Source organism: Mytilus galloprovincialis, chromosome 13, assembly GCF_965363235.1.
Source record: "Mytilus galloprovincialis chromosome 13, xbMytGall1.hap1.1, whole genome shotgun sequence".
Lineage (NCBI taxonomy): Eukaryota > Metazoa > Mollusca > Bivalvia > Mytilida > Mytilidae > Mytilus > Mytilus galloprovincialis.
In genome coordinates, this window is record NC_134850.1 from 15,434,739 (window position 1) to 15,446,578 (window position 11,840).

Genomic DNA, 11,840 nt, shown 5'->3' on the forward strand with positions numbered 1-11,840 from the left:
AAAGAAAAAAAGAAAGTATCCAAAACTTTTAATCTTTTGCAAAACAGAAATTTATAATGTCTTCCAAAGATAACTTGTCCTGAGTGTGTTCCAAAGAAAACTTGTCCTGAGATCTGAAAATTGCTGTTCAAATAAAAAACAATGCGTGAAACTTTAACATTTTTGATGTTTCAAACAATAACTCAATTCTTTTCATTGCACATTCTTTGTTGGCGCATTTGTGTGGTGTAAAGATTTGAGTTATTCTGAATTTTTAATGAATTAATAATTTGATTTGCCATCTTCAAAGAAAAAAAGTAGATATATTCAAAACTTAATCTTTTATCTTCAATTTTTAAATCATAATCCATTGTACAGCATTTTGGACCATTAAGAGCTGGACAAGACAACCAAAGCGGGTTATGGTGCTGAAAGTACCATTATTGTAAACTGGACTTCTACAATCCATTTGAGGGTGTAGTACTATCTGCTACTATTTCCTCCCTAAGGGCGTTGAAACGGACATAAATTAAGGTTAAAATTAAGAATGTCACAACAACAGTGATGTTGTCTACACATAGAGGTAGCGGGAAAGTATAGGTCCTATTTGTAGGGACAGACAGTGCCACTCTGCACGTTAAAGAACCCTTGTCACAACTCTTTTGAGGTGTCAGTAGGATGTGGCTTGTTGCATTAGGCTAAATTTCTGTCCAAAAATATCCTCCTCGGTTGGCAGTCAAAATTTCCCCTCCCTTCACCATAAGATTGGACCACTTTATAGAACCTACAAATTGATTTGTTGTGATATCAAGAGATGTGAGACAACTATCCTACAGAGACCAAATGATGTTAATGTAAAATAGGTTACTGTATGGGCTTCAACAATGAGAAAATCCACTAAAATTATAATTGTGCAATATTCTGATTTAGAATGACTTGTTTATACCTCCAAACTTTAACATCTGATATTTTTATTATCTAGAGCTCTGTAAAAAAAAAGAAAAAAATATATAAAAAAGAAAATACCAAAAAATAATATGAAAGCAAAATAGAAAACAGAGTTCTAGATAATAAACATTGAGGGTGGGATTATTTTGATATTTTTATGACCCCCGCCTTTAAGTCTTCTAAAGTTATCATATTTAAAACAAAACAAAAATTGGAATGGCAGTTTAAAAAGTATAGGTCCTTTCTGTAGGGACAGTGCAACTCTGCATGTTAAAGAACCCTTGCCACAACACTTTTGGGGTGTCAGTAGGATGTGGCTTGTTGCAAGGCTAACTTTCTGTCCAACATTATCCTCCTCTCGGCTGGCAGTCAAAATTTCCCCTACCTTCATCATTGGCCCACCTTTGAGAACCTACAAATTGTTTTGTTGTGATATCAAGAGATGTGAGACAACTATCCTACAGAGACCAAATGATGTTAATGTAAAATAGGTTACTGTATGGGCTTCAACAATGAGAAAATCTACTAACATTACAATTTTGCAATATTTTGATTGAGAATGACTTGTTTATACCTCCAAACTTTAACACCTGATATTTTTATTATCTAGAGCTCGTGAATTAATAATTTGATTTGCCATCTTCAGAGAAAAAAAGAAGATATTCAAAACTTAATCTTTTATCTTCAATTTTTAAAACATAAGCCATTGTACAGCATTTTGGACCATTAAGAGCTGGGCAAGACAACCAAACTGTGCAATGGTGCTGAAAGTACCATTATTGTAACCTGGACTTCTACAGTCCATTTGAGGGTGTAGTTTTCGTCCCTAAGGGCGTTGTAACGGACATAAATTAAGGCTTAGAAATAAGAACGTCACAACAACAGTGACGTTGTCTACATATAGAGAGGTAGCAGGAACACCTCCATATACTCCATCCACCATCTAAAGCTGGTATGACACAAGATCCAATAGTGTTGAAAAGTAAAAAGCAATATGATTATTGTAATCAAGACTTCTCCAGTTCATTTAAAGGAATGTTACTGTGATACAGGGTTTTCCATCTTTAAGAGCTGGGCACAACAAAAGAACCAATAATAGTGAAATTAGCATTTTGGTAATTTCGACCTTTCCAGTCTTGTTTATGTCAGTTGAAATCATTTGAAAAACAAAAATTTATAATATGTTCCAAAGACATTGTCCTGAGATCTGAAAATTGCTGTTCAAATAAAAACAATGTGTGAACATTTAACATTTTTGATTTTCAAACAATAACTCATTTCTTGTCATTGCACATTCTTTGTTGGCACTGCGGTATATTTAAAAAAAAAGAAAAAAAGAAAGAAAAAAGAATGGACAAAAAATAAATATGATACTGCGGAAAGTTTGTGTGGTGTAAACAATTGGGTTAGTCTGAATTTTTAATGAATTAATAATTAGATTTTTAATAATTAGATTTGTTATCTTCAAAGAAAAAAAGAAAGTATCCAAAACTTTTAATCTTTTGCAAAACAGAAATTTATAATGTCTTCCAAAGATAACTTGTCCTGAGTGTGTTCCAAAGAAAACTTGTCCTGAGATCTGAAAATTGCTGTTCAAATAAAAAACAATGCGTGAAACTTTAACATTTTTGATGTTTCAAACAATAACTCAATTCTTTTCATTGCACATTCTTTGTTGGCGCATTTGTGTGGTGTAAAGATTTGAGTTATTCTGAATTTTTAATGAATTAATAATTTGATTTGCCATCTTCAAAGAAAAAAAGTAGATATATTCAAAACTTAATCTTTTATCTTCAATTTTTAAATCATAATCCATTGTACAGCATTTTGGACCATTAAGAGCTGGACAAGACAACCAAAGCGGGTTATGGTGCTGAAAGTACCATTATTGTAAACTGGACTTCTACAATCCATTTGAGGGTGTAGTACTATCTGCTACTATTTCCTCCCTAAGGGCGTTGAAACGGACATAAATTAAGGTTAAAATTAAGAATGTCACAACAACAGTGATGTTGTCTACACATAGAGGTAGCGGGAAAGTATAGGTCCTATTTGTAGGGACAGACAGTGCCACTCTGCACGTTAAAGAACCCTTGTCACAACTCTTTTGAGGTGTCAGTAGGATGTGGCTTGTTGCATTAGGCTAAATTTCTGTCCAAAAATATCCTCCTCGGTTGGCAGTCAAAATTTCCCCTCCCTTCACCATAAGATTGGACCACTTTATAGAACCTACAAATTGATTTGTTGTGATATCAAGAGATGTGAGACAACTATCCTACAGAGACCAAATGATGTTAATGTAAAATAGGTTACTGTATGGGCTTCAACAATGAGAAAATCCACTAAAATTATAATTGTGCAATATTCTGATTTAGAATGACTTGTTTATACCTCCAAACTTTAACATCTGATATTTTTATTATCTAGAGCTCTGTAAAAAAAAAGAAAAAAATATATAAAAAAGAAAATACCAAAAAATAATATGAAAGCAAAATAGAAAACAGAGTTCTAGATAATAAACATTGAGGGTGGGATTATTTTGATATTTTTATGACCCCCGCCTTTAAGTCTTCTAAAGTTATCATATTTAAAACAAAACAAAAATTGGAATGGCAGTTTAAAAAGTATAGGTCCTTTCTGTAGGGACAGTGCAACTCTGCATGTTAAAGAACCCTTGCCACAACACTTTTGGGGTGTCAGTAGGATGTGGCTTGTTGCAAGGCTAACTTTCTGTCCAACATTATCCTCCTCTCGGCTGGCAGTCAAAATTTCCCCTACCTTCATCATTGGCCCACCTTTGAGAACCTACAAATTGTTTTGTTGTGATATCAAGAGATGTGAGACAACTATCCTACAGAGACCAAATGATGTTAATGTAAAATAGGTTACTGTATGGGCTTCAACAATGAGAAAATCTACTAACATTACAATTTTGCAATATTTTGATTGAGAATGACTTGTTTATACCTCCAAACTTTAACACCTGATATTTTTATTATCTAGAGCTCGTGAATTAATAATTTGATTTGCCATCTTCAGAGAAAAAAAGAAGATATTCAAAACTTAATCTTTTATCTTCAATTTTTAAAACATAAGCCATTGTACAGCATTTTGGACCATTAAGAGCTGGGCAAGACAACCAAACCGTGCAATGGTGCTGAAAGTACCATTATTGTAACCTTGACTTCTACAGTCCATTTGAGGGTGTAGTTTTCGTCCCTAAGGGCGTTGTAACGGACATAAATTAAGGCTTAGAAATAAGAACGTCACAACAACAGTGACGTTGTCTACATATAGAGAGGTAGCAGGAACACCTCCATATACTCCATCCACCATCTAAAGCTGGTATGACACAAGATCCAATAGTGTTGAAAAGTAAAAAGCAATATGATTATTGTAATCAAGACTTCTCCAGTTCATTTAAAGGAATGTTACTGTGATACAGGGTTTTCCATCTTTAAGAGCTGGGCACAACAAAAGAACCAATAATAGTGAAATTAGCATTTTGGTAATTTCGACCTTTCCAGTCTTGTTTATGTCAGTTGAAATCATTTGAAAAACAAAAATTTATAATATGTTCCAAAGACATTGTCCTGAGATCTGAAAATTGCTGTTCAAATAAAAACAATGTGTGAACATTTAACATTTTTGATTTTCAAACAATAACTCATTTCTTGTCATTGCACATTCTTTGTTGGCACTGCGGTATATTTAAAAAAAAAGAAAAAAAGAAAGAAAAAAGAATGGACAAAAAATAAATATGATACTGCGGAAAGTTTGTGTGGTGTAAACAATTGGGTTAGTCTGAATTTTTAATGAATTAATAATTAGATTTTTAATAATTAGATTTGTTATCTTCAAAGAAAAAAAGAAAGTATCCAAAACTTTTAATCTTTTGCAAAACAGAAATTTATAATGTCTTCCAAAGATAACTTGTCCTGAGTGTGTTCCAAAGAAAACTTGTCCTGAGATCTGAAAATTGGTTTTCAAATAAAAAACAATGCTGAAACTTTAACATTTTTGATGTTTCAAACAATAACTCAATTCTTTTCATTGCACATTCTTTGTTGGCGCGTTTGTGTGGTGTAAAGATTTGAGTTATTCTGAATTTTTAATGAATTAATAATTTGATTTGCCATCTTCAAAGAAAAAAAGTAGATATATTCAAAACTTAATCTTTTATCTTCAATTTTTAAATCATAATCCATTGTACAGCATTTTGTACCATTAAGAGCTGGACAAGACAACCAAAGCGGGTTATGGTGCTGAAAGTACCATTATTGTAAACTGGACTTCTACAATCCATTTGAGGGTGTAGTACTATCTGCTACTTTTTCCTCCCTAAGGGCATTGTAACGGACATAAATTAAGGCTTAGAAATAAGATATCACAACAACAGTGATGTTGTCTACACATAGAGGTAGCGGGAAAGTATAGGTCCTATTTGTAGGGACAGACAGTGCCACTCTGCACGTTAAAGAACCCTTGTCACAACTCTTTTGAGGTGTCAGTAGGATGTGGCTTGTTGCATTAGGCTAAATTTCTGTCCAAAAATATCCTCCTCGGTTGGCAGTCAAAATTTCCCCTCCCTTCACCATAAGATTGGACCACTTTATAGAACCTACAAATTGATTTGTTGTGATATCAAGAGATGTGAGACAACTATCCTACAGAGACCAAATGATGTTAATGTAAAATAGGTTACTGTATGGGCTTCAACAATGAGAAAATCCACTAAAATTATAATTGTGCAATATTCTGATTTAGAATGACTTGTTTATACCTCCAAACTTTAACATCTGATATTTTTATTATCTAGAGCTCTGTAAAAAAAAAAAGAAAAAAATATATAAAAAAGAAAATACCAAAAAATAATATGAAAGCAAAATAGAAAACAGAGTTCTAGATAATAAACATTGAGGGTGGGATTATTTTGATATTTTTATGACCCCTGCCTTTAAGTCTTCTAAAGTTATCATATTTAAAACAAAACAAAAATTGGAATGGCAGTTTAAAAAGTATAGGTCCTTTCTGTAGGGACAGTGCAACTCTGCATGTTAAAGAACCCTTGCCACAACACTTTTGGGGTGTCAGTAGGATGTGGCTTGTTGCAAGGCTAACTTTCTGTCCAACATTATCCTCCTCTCGGCTGGCAGTCAAAATTTCCCCTACCTTCATCATTGGCCCACCTTTGAGAACCTACAAATTGTTTTGTTGTGATATCAAGAGATGTGAGACAACTATCCTACAGAGACCAAATGATGTTAATGTAAAATAGGTTACTGTATGGGCTTCAACAATGAGAAAATCTACTAACATTACAATTTTGCAATATTTTGATTGAGAATGACTTGTTTATACCTCCAAACTTTAACACCTGATATTTTTATTATCTAGAGCTTGTGAATTAATAATTTGATTTGCCATCTTCAGAGAAAAAAAGGCGATATTCAAAACTTAATCTTTTATCTTCAATTTTTAAAACATAAGCCATTGTACAGCATTTTGGACCATTAAGAGCTGGGCAAGACAACCAAACTGTGCAATGGTGCTGAAAGTACCATTATTGTAACCTGGACTTCTACAGTCCATTTGAGGGTGTAGTTTTCGTCCCTAAGGGCGTTGTAACGGACATAAATTAAGGCTTAGAAATAAGAACGTCACAACAACAGTGACGTTGTCTAGATATAGAGAGGTAGCAGGAACACCTCCATATACTCCATCCACCATCTAAAGCTGGTATGACACAAGATCCAATAGTGTTGAAAAGTAAAAAGCAATATGATTATTGTAATCAAGACTTCTCCAGTTCATTTAAAGGAATGTTTACTGTGATACAGGGTTTTCCATCATGAAGAGCTGGGCACGACAAAAGAACCAATAATAGTGAAATTAGCATTTTGGTAATTTCGACCTTTCCAGTCTTGTTTATGTCAGTTGAAATCATTTGAAAAACAAAAATTTATAATGTGTTCCAAAGAACTTGTCCTGAGATCTGAAAATTGCTGTTCAAATAAAAACAATGTGTGAACATTGGCCCACTTTATAGAACCTACAAATTGATTTGTTGTAATATCAAGAGATGTGAGACAACTATCCTACAGAGACCAAATGGTGTTAATGTAAAATAGGTTACTGTATGGGCTTCAACAATGAGAAAATCCACTAACATTAAAATTTTGCAATATTCTGATTGAGAATGACTTTTTTTATACCTCCAACCTTTAACATCTGATATTTTTATTATCTAGAGCTCTGTAAAAAAAAGAAAAAAAAAATATAAAAAAGAAAATACCAAAAAATAATATGAAAGCAAAATAGAAAACAGAGTTCTAAATAATAAACATTGAGGGTGGTATAAAAGTGGGCATATATAAAATTTCTTTTTATTCAATATTTTATTATTTATGAATACAACTCAGTTTTTGGTAAATTCTTTTGTGCTGAATAGTTCTTTTCTTTTATTAGTGTATTAACTTGTCATTTTGTTAAGCTGTATATTTTGTATGCCAAAAAATGGCTTTAAAAATTGGAATATTTAATTGAAAGTGCAGTTTTTTTTCATTTTAGTAATTTGGAGACATCTATTTTCTCTGAATATTACATGCTAACATCGTCTTAAAATTTTGCAATTATTTGATTTTGAATCGCTTTGTTTAAAGCTACAACCTTTAACATCTGATATTTTTATTATCTAGAGCTCTGTAAAAAAAAGAAAAAAAAATATAAAAAAGAAAATACCAAAAAATAATATGAAAGCAAAATAGAAAACAGAGTTCTAAAAAATAAACATTGAGGGTGGTATAAAAAGTGGGCATATATAAAATTTCTTTTTATTCAATATTTTATTATTTATGAATACAACTCAGTTTTTGGTTCTTTTCTTTTATTAGTGTATTAACTTGCCATTTTTTTAAGCTGTATATTTTGTATGCCAAAAATGGCTTTAAAAATTGGAATATTTAATTGGAAGTGCAGTTTTTTTTCATTTTAGTAATTTGGAGACATCTATTTTCTCTGAATATTACATGCTAACATTGTCTTAAAATTTTGCAATTATTTGATTTTGAATCGCTTTGTTTAAAGCTACAACCTTAAACATCTGATATTTTTATCATCTAGAGCTCTGTAATAAAAAATAAAAAATGTGAAAAAAAATAAAATAACAAAAACTAATATGAAAACAAAAATTGTAAACAGAGTTCTAGATAATAAACATTGGGGGTGGTATAAAAAGTGGGCATATTTAAAACTTCATTTCATCAATATTTGAATACAACTCACAGTTGTTGGTGAATTCTTTTGTGCTGAATAAGTTTTTTCTTTCATAAGTATATTAACTTGTTGTTTTGTCAAGCTGTATATTTTGTATGGCAAAAATGGCTTTAAAAGTTGGAATATTTAATTGGAAGTGCAATTCTTTCAATTTTAGTAATTTGGAGACAACATTTATCTTCCCTGAATATTACACGCTAACATAGTCTTATTTTGAATGACTTTGTATAAACCTATAACCTAAAACATCTGATATTTTATTATCTAGAGCTCTGTAAAAAAAAAAAAAAAAAAAAAAAAAAAAAAAAAACATGTAGAAAAATAACAAAAAATAATATGAAAACAAAAATTGTAAACAGAGTTCTAGATAATAAACATTAAGGGTGGTGTAAAAAGTAGACATATTTAAAAAAAAAATATTATTATGAATAGTGCACTGTATAATTTGTAAAATGTTTATTGTGATGTCTTGGGAAATTGTGAAACTTTAGAACTGTGTTGATGTCTATATTCAATCTTCAATGATGGTCAGTGCAATGGAGGACAATAGAATATTGCTCTGTGAAGAAACATACTTTTTTATATCAAGAAAGATCCAACAACAGTTATCAATGATATCTAAAGAGACAAAAGACTGAGAAATACTAAAAGCTCAAATTAGTATTCTTTGAGATTGATGGAAATGTACAAACAACTGGCACACTAAAGCTAAAAGTAATAGCTAAATAAAACTATGAACTTGTATAATAACATTTATGTTCTATTGTGAAAGACATGTTTCTACATACTGTTCTATAATGAAGACACGTTTCTCGTAACATAATGGTCTATAGTGAGACATTTTATAGTGAAGACACATTTCTAGATAATGTTCTATGGTGAAATAAGATGTTCTATAGCACAAACAGATGTTCCTTAGTTGCAATGAAGTGTTCAGACGACAGACAGTGTTTCATTTTGCAATGAAGTATCCAGAAGATTTCCAGCTCTTCGTTACATATTCTGCTGTTTTCTCAAGAAAAACACAAGGTACTGATAGTTTAAGTCTGTAAAAAGTTTAATATATGCACACAATTTAAGAATTTAAATGGCCAAACCTGTTAGTGTGGATTTATTGTGATATTCTAGTTCTAGATTTATGATCCTCTTTGAATAATAATTTAGATTAAAGTGATGGAAATTTCTCCCTTGTAATATCATTTTGATAGTGTTTTGTAATTTTTTTCTGTTGAATATGAAGAAGTTTGAATTGTGTATGACTTGATAAGATAATGAAAAGAAAAGTTATATTAAAACTTTCAATAAATACTTTTTGGCAATTCTTTTCCTCAGTTGAAAACATTGAAAATGCCTATAAAAACAATAGGTTAATATTTCATCAGAATGTATTGTAAGGCAGCATGCTATTTTGAATGTTGGTTATCTGCATGGTCAGCCTAAACTGATTTTACGTGTAAAAAAAATTATTGAATGCAAACAAGGGGAAATAATATATCAAATTATTTTAAAAGAAAAATACCAGTTAGCACTTGAAAAAGCTTAAAAGTAAGAACTGTACCAGGCTTACATCTTACTGCAAGTTAAAGTTGGCACCAACTACCAAACTGAGGGAATTCTTTGCAAAATGGGAATCTTTTTCCAACATTTATTGAAAAACTAATAATGAATATATATAGTATTGATAGAAAAAGAAAAAAAAAATACATATTTAACAATAATGTCATATCTGTGACATTAAGATGATGTGGTATGATTGCCAATTGAGACATCTATATAGCAGTGACCAAATAAAATCAATTAGTTTGACAATCGCCTTATTATAGAATTTTAAAAAAACATATGAAATCTTAATTAAATAGTTTTAATTTAAAAGATTATTTCAAGTCTAAGTATGTGACTGCCATTCATAAAAATGCATTATTTTTATTCCAGATTTCAATGTTCAACCTGAAAGTAGAAATTCTTAAAAATTTATGCTGGACATCTCAAGTCACGGATCCATCCCAATACTGGATATCTACAGATATAAGACTTATGGAAGATATTCTGATAAATTAATGGTAAGTGTTTACATTAAGGAATATAGTGGGTTGATTGTGGTCCATTATGCATAACACCTGAATTAATATGGAATTGGAACCATTTTACAGCACTATAATAGAAGCCAGCATATGCTTTTTAATATTCAAAACTAAACAAAATCTATTTTCAAAATACCTAGTAATTTCTTGTAATTGAGTGTCAATCTGTTTGGCATTTTTGATCGGATTGATAAAAAAGTACTACTTGGATAAATGTGAGATGTATTGGTCCAAATATTAATGAGTTCAAATTGTTTTAAGTGTTTAAGGGTATTCTCACTGTTTTCAAAATACTGTAAAATTCTGAATATCCTAGAGCATGTCAATAAATCAGATAAAATATGGGTTCCCAATTACCATCTAGACAATTGTTTTTGCTATCTTTTACTGAAGATTTCTTTTGTCTTTTCTAGTTGTCATTCCAAAACAATTAATTTTCAAGGGTATTCAGCAGATTATTAACTGTGTATTGCAATTAAGATAACAAGTTATACCATGTGCCAAGTAGACAATTGATGATTGGTGTATTGCTCTTTATCTATAAAAGTGAATACAAAAATTTCGACATCATTCACATTTATCTGTCTTAAGATTGTACTGGTACCAAACTGCTTCACTAAAATTAGTTTGGCTTGTTTAATTTTCAGAAAATTTTGTCAAAATGTTTACTTTGACCATATGGCAAAAATATAAAGATTTAAAAAAAACTTGGAACCACACACTTTATCGTCAAATTTTCATTAGACAAATAGCAGTTTGACTAACAACAATTTTGATCATGGAGAAGCTTAATATTTCCTGAACAAGAGGCCGTAATTAAAACGTTCAGCTGATTTTTGCAGAGTTATCTCCCTGTTGTGTTATGAACCACCTCAAATGCATTTCTTTGTCTTTTGGAATAAATAAATATTGTTAATCAGATGATCCCAAAAACTATGAAATATTTTCTGTGTTTCAGATGTACGACCAATTCCTGCCTCAAGTATCAAACCAGCAAAACTTTTCTTGATAGGAGTAAATCATACCACTGAATCTCGCTTCGTACAAGGTTGATAATCAGCAAAATTATTTAATGGGAGTAAAACATACAAGGTTGGTATTCGTTAACTTCCATAGTGAATCAATTATCTGTCCATCCATCTGATGTCGCAATGTTCTAATAAAAATTAGAAGATGTGGTATGATTGCTGATGAGACAACTCTCTATCAGAGACAAAATAATGGAAGAAGTTAACAAAATATATATCTTTCATGGTTGGCAACTTTGAGTTCCAATGAGACAGAGCTGCTTAAAAACTAGCTGTTTCACTGGGTCAACTTATGAATATGATGTACTGGAAAATAACCAGTTGATTAAAGTAACTACTTTTACTGTTGTTCTTTATCATAACAGTTGCTGCGGTGTCTTCAGCTATGTACTGAAATGCTTATGCTTAGCAATAATGTCAAGACAACCCCTATTGTCAACTAGAACATTGTATGTTCAATAATGGTAACATTACTCCAACTGGAGGTATCAACTGTATTAGATAGAAGAATATTAGAAGTGAAAGAAAT

The 11,840-nt window shown here is 31.1% G+C and overlaps 1 long non-coding RNA gene across 1 annotated transcript; it reads left to right on the forward strand.

The window, feature by feature from the left end:
* The first annotated feature begins 6,450 nt into the window (after positions 1-6,450).
* LOC143056421 (uncharacterized) lies at positions 6,451-11,369 on the forward strand. The gene is made up of 3 exons (XR_012972330.1): positions 6,451-9,231; positions 10,135-10,262; positions 11,242-11,369. It is a non-coding gene; the product is annotated as an uncharacterized LOC143056421 (long non-coding RNA).
* The last annotated feature ends 471 nt before the right edge of the window (positions 11,370-11,840 follow it).